The following is a 19,449-nucleotide window of genomic DNA, read 5'->3' on the forward strand; positions in this document are numbered from 1 at the left end:
AAAAAAACATCTAATTTCGCAGTTCATTTGTTTAATAAAAAATGAAGCACCCACTGCTCGAGTACTACCTTGTTTGATTTTTTCCGAAGTGAAAATCTATATGCACTCCCCTATAAATTAATTGTTCAAACTTCCAAAAAACAGGTGCCTAGCGGCTTGAACATTGAATTTAAGCGAAAAGCAATGTTTTTTATTTTTCAAATAAACATTTTTTTTTCTGTTGTCTGATAACAGTAAAAAGTATTTTGTATTAAATAAATTACATACATTCTTCTTTTCTTGTCAATTAATTTAATTTAAAAAATTGTTTTTGGACACCCTGTATAAATAATTATCACAGGCCTACAGTGTTTTTGGTGCCGCAGTATTTAAAGCTGATTTTGGGTATATTTGGGGTGCTGATTCCGAATATGGCCTTAGTTTTGCTCTATCAGCTCTAGTTTTCAAGATAACGTAGATCATGCCAGCTTTTATGCATTAAAATTCGAATATGCTGATATGAATATACTAAATTAAAATAAAAACCAAACAATTAAAAAACACGTATATTTTAAGCCATTTCATCATCATCGTCATCATCCAGCCCTTTGCGTCCACTGCTGGACATAGGCCTCCCTCATTGTTGTCCATTGTGCTCCATTTTGAGCACTGCATCCAATTTTTTGACATTTTCTTGAGATCATCAGTCCAACGAATAGGGGGTCTTCCTCTACTTCCTTTGTCTAATTTCGGCCTCCACTCAAGTAATCTCTTCGTCTACCTCCAATCACTGATTCGGGAGACGTGCCCGGCCCAGTTCCATTTCAGGGTGGCAATTCGGGAAATTACATCGGTAACTCATGTTCCTAGTCTAAGTCTTAATTTCCAACTCGGTCACGAAGCGATATACTCAGCATTGACCTTTCCAGTTTCCTCTGAGCTATTTGCAGCATTTTAGAAGTTGTAGCTATCAATGTCAAAGTTTCGGCACCATAAGTCACCACAGGCAACACACATTGGTCACATGTTTTACGTTTTAAAGAAATTGGTATATCGCTTTTGAAGATGTCTTTAAGTTTTCCATAGGCTGCCGATGCCCCATGCCCCATCTTCCTTGGTAGCGGTCCTCAATGGTTTTTATCTCTTGGTGAAGTCTCTCACCTTGCTCATTACTTATGTCATCTAAGTTTTCAGCAAAACGGTATAGGTGGCTGTGAAGATAGTTGACTTTGATGCTCATATTCCATCCAAGTGATTGGAAGTCATTCAGCAAACGGTTTACCAGCTCAGCATAGTTTTCACTTTTGTGATTTCCCAGAAAATTTTTCATAATATCCACAAATGAAAGCCGAGCTTTTTTCTCTACTTCATTCATTGACCCCACAAAAGCCGGATCCTCTGTAAGAAGTCTGATCTGTGGTCCATCAAAGATTCCAGCTTTAAGTTTTTCCATACTTATCTGGGGAAGCTTCCTTCCTATATAGGAGAAGCAAGGTCCAGGGGCAATGAGCCATTATTAGATGGAGGCTGAATGGGTTTACAAGTGGTAAATGTATCATTTTAAAAGTTTAAAAATACTCTCCAATAGGGATGGGAAAAACCTACCGGTTTTAACCTAAAACCGGTTTTTTTACTTAGCTATAACCGGTTTTGCCGGTTGTTTTTTCTCCCGGTTATAACCGGTTTTTCTTTTTAAAGTAAAAACCGGTTGTTAGGTTTTTAGGGTGATTAGGATCAGGTTAGGTATTATTTTGGATCCCAATCATAATTATTATTCTCAAGTAATTATTCCAAACAAAACCATAATTCAAATTTTATTTTATAAATACAGAAGCAAACTAAAATTGCAATTTCACATCAGCCAGAAACAATTATGTTTTATTATAATATTTCGTTGAAAAGGTATTTGTACTCATAATATTTACATAAGAAGTGATCTGGTTGAAGTTGACGCAAACATCATCTAATCTATTTTTCACACTTGACTCTTGACATTGAAAGTGGGTGAATGACTTTTTATGATTACCAAAAATAATGTTTTGACTATGAATATCGAATTACCGATTACGAATACGAATCTCCAAGGATTTCACTACGTTTCCAAATCGATACACCCATACAGGAAGTATTAAATGAGTTAAAATGTAAAATACCTATTATACAAATATACAAACGTGTTAAAAGAAATACATAATACATTTTTTTTGATGGTAATAAAAATAAAAGATAAATTACATTATCCAATTTATTTTTAAGTAAAATATTTATTTTGATATTATTATTTTTAAATCACATGTGAAAGAGACTGGGAAATTTTTTATAAGTTGAAATGGTTGGGTTAAATTGTATATTATTGCAATATGTATATATTAATCTTACGCTATATTATATTTAATAATAATCAATAGAATAAAATGATTTTATTAAAAATTGTGTTTTATTTATATTGATATTGATGTTCTGTCGATAGTACTAATTTTTATCATATTGATATCGAGTATCGAGTCTAGTGGATATCGCAAAGTAATGTAAATGTAACATTGTAACCTATTGGATAAAAAAAACCGAAAACCGGTTTTTCCAAAAACCGGTTTTTTGGGCCGGTTATAACCGCCAGGTTAAACCGTAAGCAAAAAAACCGGTATAACCGAAAACCGGTGTTTTGTCAAAAACCGCCATCCCTACTCTCCAAGCTGTTTTATTTCCTTATAAAATAGTAATGTAACGATAATAAAGTATTATTTCTTGCATAAATAAGGCATAATACAGTGAGGACAACAAATATATACTGAGGAATAAGTTTAATTAACAATGTTCATTTCTTTGAATAGCACATTCTTCATTATCTCAAATATTAAAGCACTAATTTCGGATTTTGCCATATCCATAAAACTAGAGCTGATACAAAAAAAACGAAATCCATATTTCGATTTATCGCCCCTAATATAGTAAAAATCAGCTTAAGGATTCACGGCACCAAAACAATTTTTTTTCTGTAGGCCTGTGTTATGTAAATGTTTATATTCCTGAATAGAGAATTGAATGCAATCTGAAATGGCCCTTCATATTGATGTGTTAAGCATGAAACTATCCTCAGCTTGCTTTGCAATAAGATCTGTTTCGAAGGAAATGAGTTTAGCCTCTTCCAAAATAACATATTTTTCTTTGTTCGAGTCACATCTTCGATATGGTCTCCTTTTTGGGGTTCTGGTACGGCTGCCCAATCTGATGTTATTTTTAAATTACAAAAAAGAGCAATAAGATATCTCTTTGGCCTCAGAAGAACAACACATTGCAGAAGCTCCTTCAAAGATCACAGGATTCTAACACTACCTTCTTTATATATTTTAGAAACTGTTTGCTTAATTCGTAAACATCTACATGTCTTTCCAGCAAGACCTAGACATGACTATTCCACCAGAAATTCTACCTTTGACATCTATTTACCGATCCCGTCCAGTGAGTTAGTTAAGAAATCTATATTATATTCTGCAAAAAAACTTTACAACCATCTCCCTCTACAACTTAAATCTGCAACATCTTTCCCCAAGTTCCGTAAAATGACTAAAGCCTATTTATCTGAAAGACCATATTATTCAACAGCAGAGTTTCTTAACCAATAACTAAGAAAGTACAGTATTCTTATTTATAAGTATATTCTTAATCTATATTTGAGTGTCATATGCAGCAGCTTAACTTAACTTATTAAATTTCTTAAGGTAGATTATGCAATTTGCAAATTTTTTTAAATTGTGCAATAGATTGTTACTGTTTTTTGTTTCTCTCCATTATTTTTATTTATATAGACGATTTATATCATTTTAGTAAATTGTATTTGTTATTTGTTATTGTTCTTATTTATGATTCTTGTAAGCTTTGTCTATAAAATTGTTAAATTTTTCATGACAATAGAGCATATTTCTATTCTATTCTATTCGAATGGCCTTTCAAATGCACTCGCACACGACCCCTATTCTCATTTAAAAAAATTATCGATTACGTCATTACGCCCAGATAGATGACGTCACGCGTGTGATATATATGCTTAAATACCATTATCTAAAAATAAAAATCGACTTGTTTCGGGATTTTTCCTTAATGTCGCCGGTTTACGAAATAACGAATTTATTCCTTTCATTTGCACCATACTGTATAGTTTTTATATTCGTTATATTGTAAAAATAATCATAATATCCGTCATAAATGATGGATTTTGTACCTATATTTTTCAATTAAAAAAAAACAAAACAGGTAAAATGAACCAGGAATCCAGTCGGCTCGGATATCGGATAATTGAAAAATGTGTATTAAAACATTACTGCTACTGGCATTTCGACGCCCTATGTCGATCAACCGTATAATTGCAAAACAACGTATTTCATTATTATAATGTATTTGTCGCCCAATTCGAAATCAGATAAAAAATTTTTATTCTAATTGTGCAATTACTGTTACATTATTTAAATTCTGATAATTTCCGTTAAAACATGCCTTGATAATAAGCAAACGCGAAGAACTCAAAAGGAAATAAAGAAATGGAAAAAATGAGTTGGTAAAATATATAAATTTAGATTAGAACCACATCGTTAATTCTTAATCGATTTGAAGACTAGCCATTCATTTTTGAGACTGTTGGTATAACGTCTTTATTTAGGTTTTTTTATAATTAACAACATTTATCCTTTGATTTAATATACATTATACATTCTTTCTGCGCATATCTTCACCGCTCTCTGTGAACCTTATAGACTACAGGCCCATGTCCAAAATGGATGGGTCATATGAACGATATAAGAGCATAAAATAATAAGATTCAGCACTATGCCGTCACTTGTAAGCAGTCCAACTGAGTGCTGATGAGAATTCAAAAGTGCAGGTAGAGTGGGTACATTTTGGTCATATATTTTTGTACGGCATTTTTACCATAGATATATCCATGAAAAATAATAAGAAAGCGCGCAGTGCCGTAAAAAAACGGCGAGCCCCAAAGTTTGTAATTTTTTTGATTTTCTGACAATTTCCAGGGTAAAGGTCATTTGATTCTGTACGGCATCAGTTTCATACTGTTTTGATACAACTTCTAATCCATTATTCCGCAACGCCGTACAAAAATCATGCGACATGGTGTAACGTATATTTTTCTGTTTGAATGGGGTAGCTTAATAAATGACTAAGTTCTACAGAAATAGGCTAGCTGGATATTTAAGAGACCGTATCAAGTGGACTCAGGAGAGGATCAGGCCGTATTTGCACGCCCGAAATAAGACGGTACCTAATGAAGTACTAGAGTGTTAAGAAACTAAAGTAAAATAAGGAAAGAAATGTAAAAAAAAGGAACTACTGACCCAGAAGATATTCAGAAGTAGTGTTGAGCGCCAGGGAAGGATTTTATAAATTCTTCTCCACGTGACCTATATTGCTGTACCTAACTAATATTACTCAAAATGGTAGGATAATAAAACATATAAGTATGTACAACCAACAAATTTAATGAAAAAACCTATAACCCCTATATACAATTTTATACAAACTAGCTAATCAGTACCTGTTGTACTAGAAAAGTACGCTCCTGTCGACAATGAGATTACAATAAAAATTAAAACAAAGAACTTAATTAGTTAGATCAAGACAGTTATTGGGAATCACAAGTTATTTACTTAAACAAAAATGTATTATGGATATTGGTTATAGTATTGGTTGACAATCTCGTATCTGACCTAAGTGATAACCCTGAGTACCATACCTGTTGAACTGAAATAAAGGATATTAAATAGGAATTAAAACCGTAGATATTGTATACAACACCTTAACATATAGTTTATAATTCCCGGACTATTTTAAATGAGTGGTACGAACAGTGAACGATAAAACTTGTTGAAAAAAAAAATGATTGAATATTACAAATGGTGATTTTAGAAAAAATGAGTTTATATTATTATTAAGGTTATTTCTAATTTATTGGAAAAAATATTAATATTGCAAGCAGTTATTTAAAAGAATTGAAAATGTATATTTTATAATAAAAACCTGTCGCTTCTACAAAAGTAGGGACGGAGGCTTCTCCAAACTCCTTGAGAGGTTGACGATGGAAGAGCCAGGTAGGTATCCTCCGGTTTCCAATCCTGGGGAGATACTCAACCACAATACGGATGGTCCGATGAGGAGGTACTTACTAGTACCGGTAAAAATCAATGTTGATTCCAAAAAAACAGAAAATCCCAATCCAAACCAAAAGAAACCCCAAACTGATTGCTTATTCCATATCCAACAAAAACAAAAATGGTGACTTAATTTCCTTTTTCTCCAGTGGCTAAAATAATAAAAAAAACCTTGATCAGCTGATTGTCCTTGAGTATACAAGAAACAGGGCCTCGACAAAAAGGTGTATCACCTTATCAGAACTTGACAGAGAAAAAATCTAAGTAAAAAATGAAGTTTGATGTCCATGCTTGAAGTTCATTGACCTTGATTATCCTTGAATGGAAACAGCTTTTTAAACGAATATAAGAAAGTATTTGGACAAGTAAATGTGGATCTTGTAATCAAAGATTACTATATGGAGTTATATAAAGGAGAAAAGGAAAATGATCATTGATTCCAAACTTACTTTGAACCGGAAATATAATGAAAGATTTTTTTTTCTGTAGAAATATAAGTGCGATGGTATTGAAGTATTGCAAATATGATGATTGAAGAGTAATAATTCATATAAAGATAATATATGTAAGATATTGACAGTGAATAAAGGGCTATTTTTTTTCCAAGGAAAAACCATAGCTACGAGACATTTATCTAATACATACCCATTGCTCTTCAAAAAAGTATTGGAAACAAAAACTCTTCTCCTCAAACTCTTCACAAAACCCAAAACAAAATAAAAACTTCCTCCAACGTAAATTAATCTTATAACTTTTTCAACTAAAAGGTAAATTCTGGCAATGGCCACCGGAGATCGGGAGATCAGATGTCTTCTGTACAAGAGTTGAAAATTAAGTGCTGGCCTGCTCTCCCCGAAGCAATGACAAACACGTCAGCCGGAAGCCGTATCGACACACGGACCAACTTCTAGATTACGAATTCCCCTAAAAGTCACCAACTTTGTCCAAATACTTATTAAAATCTAGGCAATACCTACTACACGCTGAAGTATATTTGGTTGCATACTTATTGGGAGTTGCTTTTCCTAATAAATATTTTGAAATGCATATTATAAAGTGACGATGAGTATCACTCAACGTTACATTCCCCCATTACTTGTAAGAAAAAAAATTGATCTTATGAACAATTTTTTTTTATTATACATATATATATATATATATATATATATATTTAAAAACATAAGATATATATACATATATACATATACACACATATATACACACATATATATATATACCCATATAGATACTCAACTCAAGTATCCACAGAGAAAAATCACACGCTGTGGGATCCAACACAGGCGTGAACAAAACAAATATCTAAAATATAATAAGAACCTACGAATACTACACTACTATAAACTAACCTATCGTTGGACACCGTCCAAACTCATAGTACCAGTCCTCTGTGACATATACCCTAAAGACCAAATTGTGTTCAAGTTGATTTAGTAGATTTAAATAAAACCCCAAATTATAGTCAACAAGAACACCATAACAACAATATTCGAATACAAACTCAATATAACCTATACAACGACTAACTTACTCACACTTACAGCTGACTCGATCGATCATACCTAACCGCAAATTATGAGTCGTGTAAATGGGTTGCTTAAATGGCGAATACATCACATGCCATATCAACATACATACATACCTAAGAGTTATTATAACCCGTTTCTAAAGTACATAATTCAGATAAATCCTAATCTCAAAAAAAATGTCGAATGGGACGAGTAATACAAAATTGTTCTATCGATGGACAACAGATTTAAATAGAGCATATCCAAAGTGAACAATTAGTAGATTTCGTAGCCATTTCGCAATAAGCCAACATAGATCATAGTATATATGAAAATAAATATAAGAGTTATTGGTAAGAAAAGAAAGTATTGTAGCAAGCCTTTTATCCTAAATTGATCCGACAGTGGACAACAGATTTATATTGAAGCATATCCAAAGTGGAACAACCAGGCAGATTTAATTGAGCAACGCTACAACCTAGCACTAAATGTGCTAATAATGATTACATATTGGGTACCATGAACCTAATTCAACTGATCATCCGAATTGTATCAGATGCCATGGAAGATCTTCCTAAAGGTACCTAATCGAATAGTTGACCTAACAGAAGTTAGCTTACTCTGGGATTCTCTAACTATAGCTATAGCTACAACAGATTGATAAGAATGGCCAGAAGAAGCTAACCAATATTTCGAAGTCATCCCTCATGAAAGAATTCAAGAAGTCACATATTAATAACTCTTATAAATAAATCCAATTATGGAAATACTAGAGAACAAGTAAATCAATTTCTAAAGAAACTGCAGATTAAGAAATGTTCCCTAGTTACTCACAGAGAACAGGATATTGATCCTGACCCTAAGGTACATATGAACAAAAAAAAATTTTTAGTTCCTCGGAAAGATGATGCTTGAACAAAATAATCCCTTGGTGAATACAAAAGCTACAATATTTCAATATAGCAAAGAAGTTACCATCATTATCAGAATAATAAGATAGTAAAACTTAAGAAGGATAGATAAACATACAAGTTAAGACTAAGTTTCTTCAGAATGAATGTAAACCGAAAATCGAATAAGAATGCCTAGTGCATGATTAAAATGATGATTAAACATTCTATCATAAAGATTCAGCATCTGAACTAATTGAGGTATGGCTTGGAACTAGGCAACTGTGAGCAATGAAATCTGCTTCCTATCAGGTGCACAGTCGATAAGCAACAAGTCTCGAACCCACGTATTTGCATAGCCAAGCTAGGCAAACCACTTTCCTAAGAAATGTTCACTACAATAAATAATGAAATGGTTTCATAGTCTTTATCATAAATTTAATCTCAATTAACTTTATCAAAATTTGGACACATGAAGTATAACTTTGGAATCACACTGTATACTAAAATTGCATTTACCCAAACAAATATCACAATGACTTCTTTAGACAAAAATAAGCTAATGTACCAAGGAATCATGCTAAGCACTGAAATAACTTTCCAGTAGAAACTACAAAATCAAATACAAAACGAGATAATCCTAATCTAAACCTATTATGTAGATACACTAATCTATAAGTGATGACATATATAAGCATAATCACATACAAGGTGTTAACAGTTCCATACCAGTTCAATAATAAGCCAAATTAAGCTAAATCTCAATAATAAACTAATAAAATCTCAGATACATAGAATATGGAAAGCTAGAAAGATTACTATAATAGATAAAACATAGAGTCCCTATCTGGTGACTAAAATCAAAATCCAAGCATTAACCTATTCATTGAACAATCGAGTATTTCTGAAATTTAGAAAGAGGAATTAACTTGATCAAACTGTTAAGTTAATCTTCTTCTTCTGATGACGAAGATTCTAAGTCGTTGACAGTATTATCTGGTAGTAAGTCCTTTATGTGAAATCGACCAAGTTTCCTGTTGGACGAACTATCTTTTAATTCATATATTAAAGGAGAGATTACTTTACTGACAATACATGGGACATATTTCTGACAAAATTTGGCAGAAATAGCATCACCTTTACTTGACTTAACAAAATTACGTTTTAATACCCGATCACCAACAAAGAATCGCAAATCTCTTTTCCTCAAATTGTATTGACTCTGTGACTTAAGGTAAGAAGATTTCAACTTCTTCCTGATGTCTGCAAATATTGGGGGCAAAGTCTGAACATCATCTAAACGATGAAGTTTCTCAGAGATCTGAGGGAGATTTGTGGAATTGTCTGAAATTAAACCAAAATAATCACCAGACAAAGCAATATTTCTACCAAAATTCAGATAAGCTGGAGAACATTGAGTAACTTCATGGACCGAAGTTCTTATGGCTTGAGCTATGGAGTGGATATACTGGTCCCAAGCTCTGTGATCTGGATAGGTGTACGATCTAAGGGCTGTTACAATACTGCGGTTCACTCGCTCACTATGATTAGCTTGCGGATGGTATGCAGCATTATAAAAGATCTTCTGAACTTTGTACTTGGTTAGAAGATCCTTAAAGGCCTTAGACACAAATTGAGGACCATTGTCACAAGACACAATTTGGGGAACACCAAACAACAAAAAGACTTGTTCCTCCAAATATTTCACAATGGCAGGGACAGTAGCATTCCGAAGAGGAAAAACTAGTGGAAATTTAGTAAAGTAGTCCACAACTACTAAACAATAGGTATAGCCATTGTAACTACGAGGATATGGTCCAATCAGATCCATGGATATCATCTGCCATGGGAAGTCAATGTTCCTAAAAGTACCCATTAATCCAGCTTGTGGCATAGTACTTGGCTTGCAAGTAGCACAAACTCTACATCTAGATATATATTTCTTAATATAGTTGCGCATGCCAGGCCAATAATATAATTCTGCTATCCTACTAAATGTTTTATAGGAACCGAAATGACCAGATGTCACATTATCATGAAAAGTACGAAGAATTTCATCCCTGTTTGCTGTTGGGACGACAATTTTCCAATCAGACATATTAGACAAAGCTTCTACTGAACTAACAACATGCTTATAAAGGATATTATTTTCCACTTTAAAATCAGGATACTGATCAGGTTCTTGGGTAACCTTTTCCACCATTTTCTGATACCATGCATCCGGAACTAAAGTGGATAAGTCAAGAAGATTGACATCAAACGTTCGAGACAAAGCATCAGCTACTACAACACCATTTGCCTTACGATGGACGATATTATAATCAAAGGCTGACAACTTACAAATCCATCGAGACAAACGTTGGGATGGGTTACGCATAGAATGCATCCACAATAACGAGCTATGATCAGTAATAAGGGTACACTTACGACCTTCTAAATAGTACAGAAAAGCCTCCAAGCCATGAATAATAGCAAGGAGTTCACGCTCTGTAGTGGAATAATTTTTTTGAGCTTTATTGAGCTTCTTACTAGTATATGCTATGGGGTGTTCAGAACCATCTTTCATCTGAAAGAGTACACCACCTGAGGCGGTATTTGAACAGTCAGTCATGAGGTAGAAATGTTCACTGAAATCAGGTGAAGTCATGACCGGAGCACTAGTAAGAGCTTCTTTAATATGATGAAAAGCATCGTCGGCTTCAGGAGTCCAGGTGATAGTCTGGCCCTTTTTCCTATTCTTAAGGAGGTCAGTAAGGGGTGATAATAAAGTAGAATAAGAAGGCACAAATCGACGATAGTAACCACACATGCCCAAGATCCTACGTAATTGTGTAGTAGTTTTAGGAATGGGGAAGTCCTTAATAGCGGTTACTTTATCAGGGTCTGTTCTCAAACCTTGATGATCAACAACATATCCTAGAAATTTCAAATTAGGACGACAAAAATTACATTTCTCTAAATTAACAGTGAGATTAGCCTCTTTAAGGCGTGAAAATAATTTCTCCAATATTTCAATATGTGACGAAAAATCAGGAGTAACAACTATGATGTCGTCTAAATAATAGAATACGAATGGTTCGAGTTGAGGACCAATAACCAAGTCCATTAAACGACACATTGTTTGCGGAGCTGAAACTAGACCGAAAGGCATTGTGACAAATTGAAATAACCCTTTACCACTGACAGCAAAAGCAGTATACTTCTTACTCTCTTCGCTTAACGGAATTTGTAAGAAGGCTTTGGATAAATCGATCGAAGAGATATATTTGGCATTCTGAAGTTTGCTAAGAATTATATCTATCCGAGGGATGGGATAAGCATCTCGATTAGTAGTGATACTATTGAGTTTGCGACCATCGAAGCATACTCGGAATGATCCATCCTTCTTCTTCGTCATCCATAACGGCGAACAATATGAAGAATTTGAACGTTCGATAATGTTTAGAGAGAGCATCGAATCAATTTCTTTACCTAAATCTGCTTGCCATGCCTGAGGTATGGGATATTGATATTGTCTAAACGGAGTTGAAGTGTTCACTTCGATAGTATGAGATATTAAATGTGTACGGCCTAATTTATCTTTGGAAGAGATAGAAGAAAATTTAGAGATAATATTCTCTAACTGGTTTTGTTCTAAGCTAGACAAACTAGAGAACTCACGAATGGCACTTACAGTTGCGACATTAAAGGAAGATATAAACAACGAAAAATCTGAACAGTTTAATGTACTATTAAATGCATTTAAGAAATCCATGCCAAGAATTATAGAATTTTTAACTGAAGGGATAACATAAAATGTAATCATTTTCCGAATATTGGCAACTACAATTTCTGTGTCAAATTTACCTGTAATTGACTGGATTGCACCATCCGCGGTAGAGACTTGCAGAGAAGAAATAGGCATAACATTAATATCAGTGTTTTCTAACAATTTCAGCGAATACGAACCTATTAAAGAAATGTTAGAGCCACTATCTAATAGAGCTAAACAAGATTGTCCTAAAATTTCAATTTCAAGATAAGGTCGGTTATCATTATGTTTCCTAACTAATAACGAATTTATATCAAAATCCAAAATATCTGATTTATTTTCAAAATTATCTGGTATTAACATAGACATATTATTATTATTTACAACCGTACAACCTGGTATAGAATTTGGAACTGTTTCCTCGTCTTGATTATGCTTATTACTAAAATTCCAGTTTAAGACTGGAGGGAATAATCTACGATCAAGCGAACCGTACGAGTCAACCAAAGTGTTACCAACAATTACTTTTTCCCTGATTTCGGTTTGCGTGCTGGTCTCCGGTTGGAAGTGTTTCTTCCTTCCTGAGAGGTGTTCGAACTGCTGGCGGGTATTGGACCTGAAGCTTCGTCTACAGCTGCGGTCATATTCCCTGATGGGGCTGCTGTTTGAGGAACGCTCAGGGTACGAGCCTCTGCATGCTCGTTTCCCGAACACTTAAAACAATTTCGTTTCAGTGTGTTATCATTACCACAACCGTGGCAGAAAATCCGGGTTTGGGGTCTGGAACAATCCCGAAATGCGTGACCAATCGACTGACAATTCCAGCAAGAAAAGGAATGAGTAGTCACAGACACATTCGGTGTAGAGGGTCTAGATTGCCAAGAACGATTTCTCGAGGAGTGAGAGGTAAATCCAGCACCAGAATTAGATGTTGTAGGAGGATGAAAAGACCAGGATAGAGTTTCTTCTAACCGTTTACACTTATCTGTCAGGTCTTCGATAGTGACTATATCAACAAGTGCCAATTGGGCATGGTAAAAAGGTAGCAAACATTTTAAAATTATCTTAATTTTTGCATTATCTGTTAAAGGAGTATCTAAACGACTACACATACCCAACATAGTGTTAATAAACATAGTCACTGATTCTCCAGGTTTCTGCTTGCGGTTCTTGATCTCGTCTAAGAGATCAGTTTGGAAAGAATAAGGCAGAAAATCGGATTTTAGTTTCTGAGCCAAACCAGTCCAAGTGGTAAAGCTACCACGGTTGTTCATAAACCACGTAAAAGCATGGCCTGTAAATAATTCGGCAGAAGCCGAAAAAAGATCTTCCTCACTCACACCTCTCGAAACACGAAGACATTCTACCCTATCTAAAAATGAAATTACTTGGTCATAATGACCTTCACCAGAAAACGAAACTCCCCACTTATGTACCTGCACAGGCTTGGGATGTAACAAGGAATTAGAGGCTTGAACCGAAGAAACAGGAGTGGACGTGGCTAGAGGATTTACTCGAGAATCGAGTTCACCTTCTAGACTGAGAATCCTAATGGACATAGAGCGTTTGTAAAGTTGTTGCTCCTCATCTGAGCAACATAATAAGTGGACACGACCAGAGATATGAGCAAGACGTGAAATGTATCTAGAATACATGCTATCATGGACAGTCCCTCTAAAATTGGATATCTTTTGAGTAAGATCCTCAATTGTCTCATTTATTCCCTGTTGTTGTTCCAGGAAAGGAATAGATGCAGCTGAAATTTGCCGGAAACTCCTATTTCCTTGCTCTTGTTTAAGAGCACCACGCAATAGACTGCGTTTTCTATCACATTTAGCGGATTCTTCAACCTCTATTTCTCTTATCCTCAACTCATAATCTACCTCCTTAACTAATAAATGCTCTGGCTGAAAGGTACACATGGTGGTAGGAAAAATTTAGTAACAATAAGCCCAACCCAACAACGACAAACCGAACCCAACCCAACAAACTAACGACCCAATTAACCGACAATCTACTAAACAAGCTGCTCTACCGACGAGCTGCTAAACTAACGACCTAACAAACCGACAAACCAAATATAACCGAGATATATATTTGGGGTAGATATTTAAAATAATTTAAGTAATTGTTTAAACGAAAATGTATATAAAAAAAAATGAAACTTTATAAATTATATATAGGTATGGTAAGCAAAAATTTAGCTAACTGTAGTATATTGTGGCTGCACCTAAATCAGAAATAGTAATGTACCTAGATATCAAAAAAAAAATAAATCATTCAAAATTTTTCAAAATAAATATCCAGGTATCACCAAACCGACCAGACCGAAATGTCAACCAATATACCTGTTCAAATATTATCCTACTCACGATTTACAATTATTATTTTAAATAAATTAAAATAGTACCAATACAGCAATACAAGTGCACTAGTGTATTTTACAAATAACGTACAAAAGGAATCAAAAATGTATCTCTATATAATTACAAAATATACAACTATGAACCAGAAAGATACTTACTAGAAAAATTTACAATAAGCAACAAAATAAAGAAAGGTACTGTCTTACTGAAAATCGGGCCCCACGTTGGGCGCCAATTGTAACGTATATTTTTCTGTTTGAATGGGGTAGCTTAATAAATGACTAAGTAGTACAGAAATAGGCTAGCTGGATATTTAAGAGACCGTATCAAGTGGACTCAGGAGAGGATCAGGCCGTATTTGCACGCCCGAAATAAGACGGTACCTAATGAAGTACTAGAGTGTTAAGAAACTAAAGTAAAATAAGGAAAGAAATGTAAAAAAAAGGAACTACTGACCCAGAAGATATTCAGAAGTAGTGTTGAGCGCCAGGGAAGGATTTTATAAATTCTTCTCCACGTGACCTATATTGCTGTACCTAACTAATATTACTCAAAATGGTAGGATAATAAAACATATAAGTATGTACAACCAACAAATTTAATGAAAAAACCTATAACCCCTATATACAATTTTATACAAACTAGCTAATCAGTACCTGTTGTACTAGAAAAGTACGCTCCTGTCGACAATGAGATTACAATAAAAATTAAAACAAAGAACTTAATTAGTTAGATCAAGACAGTTATTGGGAATCACAAGTTATTTACTTAAACAAAAATGTATTATGGATATTGGTTATAGTATTGGTTGACAATCTCGTATCTGACCTAAGTGATAACCCTGAGTACCATACCTGTTGAACTGAAATAAAGGTTATTAAATAGGAATTAAAACCGTAGATATTGTATACAACACCTTAACATATAGTTTATAATTCCCGGACTATTTTAAATGAGTGGTACGAACAGTGAACGATAAAACTTGTTGAAAAAAAAATGATTGAATATTACAAATGGTGATTTTAGAAAAAATGAGTTTATATTATTATTAAGGTTATTTCTAATTTATTGGAAAAAATATTAATATTGCAAGCAGTTATTTAAAAGAATTGAAAATGTATATTTTATAATAAAAACCTGTCGCTTCTACAAAAGTAGGGACGGAGGCTTCTCCAAACTCCTTGAGAGGTTGACGATGGAAGAGCCAGGTAGGTATCCTCCGGTTTCCAATCCTGGGGAGATACTCAACCACAATACGGATGGTCCGATGAGGAGGTACTTACTAGTACCGGTAAAAATCAATGTTGATTCCAAAAAAACAGAAAATCCCAATCCAAACCAAAAGAAACCCCAAACTGATTGCTTATTCCATATCCAACAAAAACAAAAATGGTGACTTAATTTCCTTGTTCTCCAGTGGCTAAAATAATAAAAAAAACCTTGATCAGCTGATTGTCCTTGAGTATACAAGAAACAGGGCCTCGACAAAAAGGTGTATCACCTTATCAGAACTTGACAGAGAAAAAATCTAAGTAAAAAATGAAGTTTGATGTCCATGCTTGAAGTTCATTGACCTTGATTATCCTTGAATGGAAACAGCTTTTTAAACGAATATAAGAAAGTATTTGGACAAGTAAATGTGGATCTTGTAATCAAAGATTACTATATGGAGTTATATAAAGGAGAAAAGGAAAATGATCATTGATTCCAAACTTACTTTGAACCGGAAATATAATGAAAGATTTTTTTTTCTGTAGAAATATAAGTGCGATGGTATTGAAGTATTGCAAATATGATGATTGAAGAGTAATAATTCATATAAAGATAATATATGTAAGATATTGACAGTGAATAAAGGGCTATTTTTTTTCCAAGGAAAAACCATAGCTACGAGACATTTATCTAATACATACCCATTGCTCTTCAAAAAAGTATTGGAAACAAAAACTCTTCTCCTCAAACTCTTCACAAAACCCAAAACAAAATAAAAACTTCCTCCAACGTAAATTAATCTTATAACTTTTTCAACTAAAAGGTAAATTCTGGCAATGGCCACCGGAGATCGGGAGATCAGATGTCTTCTGTACAAGAGTTGAAAATTAAGTGCTGGCCTGCTCTCCCCGAAGCAATGACAAACACGTCAGCCGGAAGCCGTATCGACACACGGACCAACTTCTAGATTACGAATTCCCCTAAAAGTCACCAACTTTGTCCAAATACTTATTAAAATCTAGGCAATACCTACTACACGCTGAAGTATATTTGGTTGCATACTTATTGGGAGTTGCTTTTCCTAATAAATATTTTGAAATGCATATTATGAAGTGACGATGAGTATCACTCAACGTTACAATGGGGAAAATCGAGGGTTGCAATGCCCTCTCTTTCCGTGGTCCGGGGGGTGATTTGAAAAAGTACGGCTTCGGTTCCAAAACATTATCTAGCACTCAAAAGTACTATTAAAAATAATGCCGTCAAAAAATTATTGTTCATTTGAATGTATATTAATACTTATGTTAATTTCATGGTATACTTGATTTTTATAAAGCTAAAAAAATCATTTGACTCTGTACGGCAACTTTTTCTTTAACATTATATTGTAAAATATAATTGTTATATAGTATTGCCGTTCAAAATAAACTGTTCTAAAAAAAATTATAGAGAAATACAAAAACAGAAATTTTTTAAAATATTGCCAAAGTTTAAATATTCATAGATTAATAAAATATAGCAATTTTATACATTTATCCTTTGTTTTAAATAGTATTAAGATAAATAAATTAGGAAAAAATGATGCCGTACATTTTAATGCATACCATATCTTTTAGGTTGATGATAATGACGCTACCATTTTAAAGGTAGTACTTTATGGTCATTTGATACTGTATGGTATTAACAAATTTTTGAAGAGAACAATTATTATTGATAATATGATAAAATCATTATGACGTCTAACTGAAGTGAAAGGGTGTGTAGATATATAATATCCAAGAATTGAAACTGTAAATCCCAGTATCAACAGTTTTGTATACTTTTTGGTTTAATATATACTTCAAACATTATTGTTACATGTATATAATTGATTTGTTTCATTGTAATGATGTGAATAAATAAAACAACTACTATTTTTTAGAAAAATTACTACTAGAAAACGACTACTTAGCACACAGTACAGTATTATAGGCAGGTGTAGATATATGCCTACAAATGCTAAACGTCGTAACATAACGTTGCTCCTTAAGCGATATATATGTAAATTATATTTATTTAATATTTTTATTACTTTTTATAAATTATTGCATTAAGTACAAATGAACTATCTAAATGCCGCATAAAAAAATATCGTCATAAATTTCACCTTACATTTCGTTATATGGATTTTTCGTACATTTCATTCTGTGGATTTTTCCTTGAGCTTTTTTTTTCCTACAAACCTTTGGACCAACGAAAATGTACGGCATGTAAAATAATGTTATCTAATGCATAAAGTATTTTCAAAATAAATTAATTTTATGTTGTCTCAAATCACCCCCCGGACACGGAAAGAGAGGGGATTGCAACCCTCGATTTCTCCCCTTGTCGCGTGGTTTTTGTACGGCGTTGCGGAATAATGGATTAGAAGTTGTATTGAAACAGTATGAAACTGATGCCGTACAGAATCAAATGACCAAATTTACCCTGGAAATTGTCACAAAAAACAAAAAAATTTACCAACTTTGTGGCTTGCCATTTTTGTACGGCACTGCGTGCTTTCTTATTATTTTTCACGGATCTATCAATGGTAAAAATGCCGTACAAAAATATATGACCAAAATGTACCCACTCTACCTGCACTTTTGAATTCTCACCAGCACTCAGTTGGACTGCTTACAAGTGACGGCATAGTGCTGAATCTTATTATTTTATGCTCTTATATCGTCCTATATAAGTCACCTTGTGGTTCATATGACCCATCCATTTTGGACATGGGCCTGTAGTCTATTAAGGCACGTATCCACTATGGTGATGCTCTGTGCTCCCTACAACTGCTCCAATCGATGTGACATGCGCTCCTCTACATATAAACTGCCAGCGATTGGAACACCGAGGTAGAGAGCGCACTGTTGCACCGAGGGGGAGCGCCAACGTATCCACCATGTGGAGCAGTTGCAGGAGCGCAGAGCACCAACATAGTGGACACGTGCTTTTATAAATACGCGCAGCAGGTCATCTTATCACGGGCTGTTTTGCGGTTGAATTACTGCGCCGATTTTTGTTTCACGCTCTCTATTGACTCGTGGCGGGTTCCTTTCATAGTTCAGAGAAATAAGGAAAAAAATAACCTGTTGGTGACACAACCCCCTCCAGGCCGAAAGCAAATTTTTTGAGTAGTATGGACATCTATAATAAAAACCTATATGTTTCCTGCAGCCGATTTTGATGATATACATAGATATAAACAAATAAAGATCAAAAAAACGGTAAATTTTCGATTTTTTCTGCTATTACCAAAAAGTTAAGCATTTTAAACAAATTTGAGAGTAAGAAACTCATAAATCGTATAAAAAACTTCAATATGGCGTTCGCTGAAATGTCTATCCTTATTGGTTGCTCAGAAAATTGCAAAATAAATCATAAAGTTTGAGTTTTTCTAAATATTCATATAACTTATGTAAAAATTAACGTAGAACCTTCTTATTACACGGAATGCTGAGACTTCTGGTGCTTAAATCATACTCTAAATTTCAAAGCAATAGTTTTCATCGATTGTCATTTGTTTCGAGCTTCTGTCATGTGTCA

The 19,449-nt window shown here is 33.9% G+C and overlaps 1 protein-coding gene and 1 long non-coding RNA gene across 7 annotated transcripts in view; both read right to left on the reverse strand.

Annotated features, from left to right (window-relative positions):
• The window catches only part of LOC114338265 (colorectal mutant cancer protein), a 619,539-nt gene that overhangs the window by 265,155 nt on the left and 334,935 nt on the right, over positions 1 to 19,449 (reverse strand). The gene's annotated exons all lie outside the window — the stretch shown is intronic.
• On the reverse strand, positions 5,449 to 16,985 carry LOC114324715 (uncharacterized). 2 transcript variants are annotated; one of them, XR_007698824.1, is made up of 2 exons: positions 16,584 to 16,985; positions 5,449 to 6,289 (listed from the first exon to the last, which is right to left on the reverse strand). It is a non-coding gene; the product is annotated as an uncharacterized LOC114324715 (long non-coding RNA). The 2 variants fall into 2 exon arrangements; XR_007698825.1 differs by lacking the exon at positions 16,584 to 16,985 and adding an exon at positions 6,783 to 7,273.

This window comes from Diabrotica virgifera, chromosome 6 (assembly GCF_917563875.1).
Source record: "Diabrotica virgifera virgifera chromosome 6, PGI_DIABVI_V3a".
In the NCBI taxonomy this organism is placed as follows: Eukaryota; Metazoa; Arthropoda; class Insecta; order Coleoptera; family Chrysomelidae; genus Diabrotica; species Diabrotica virgifera.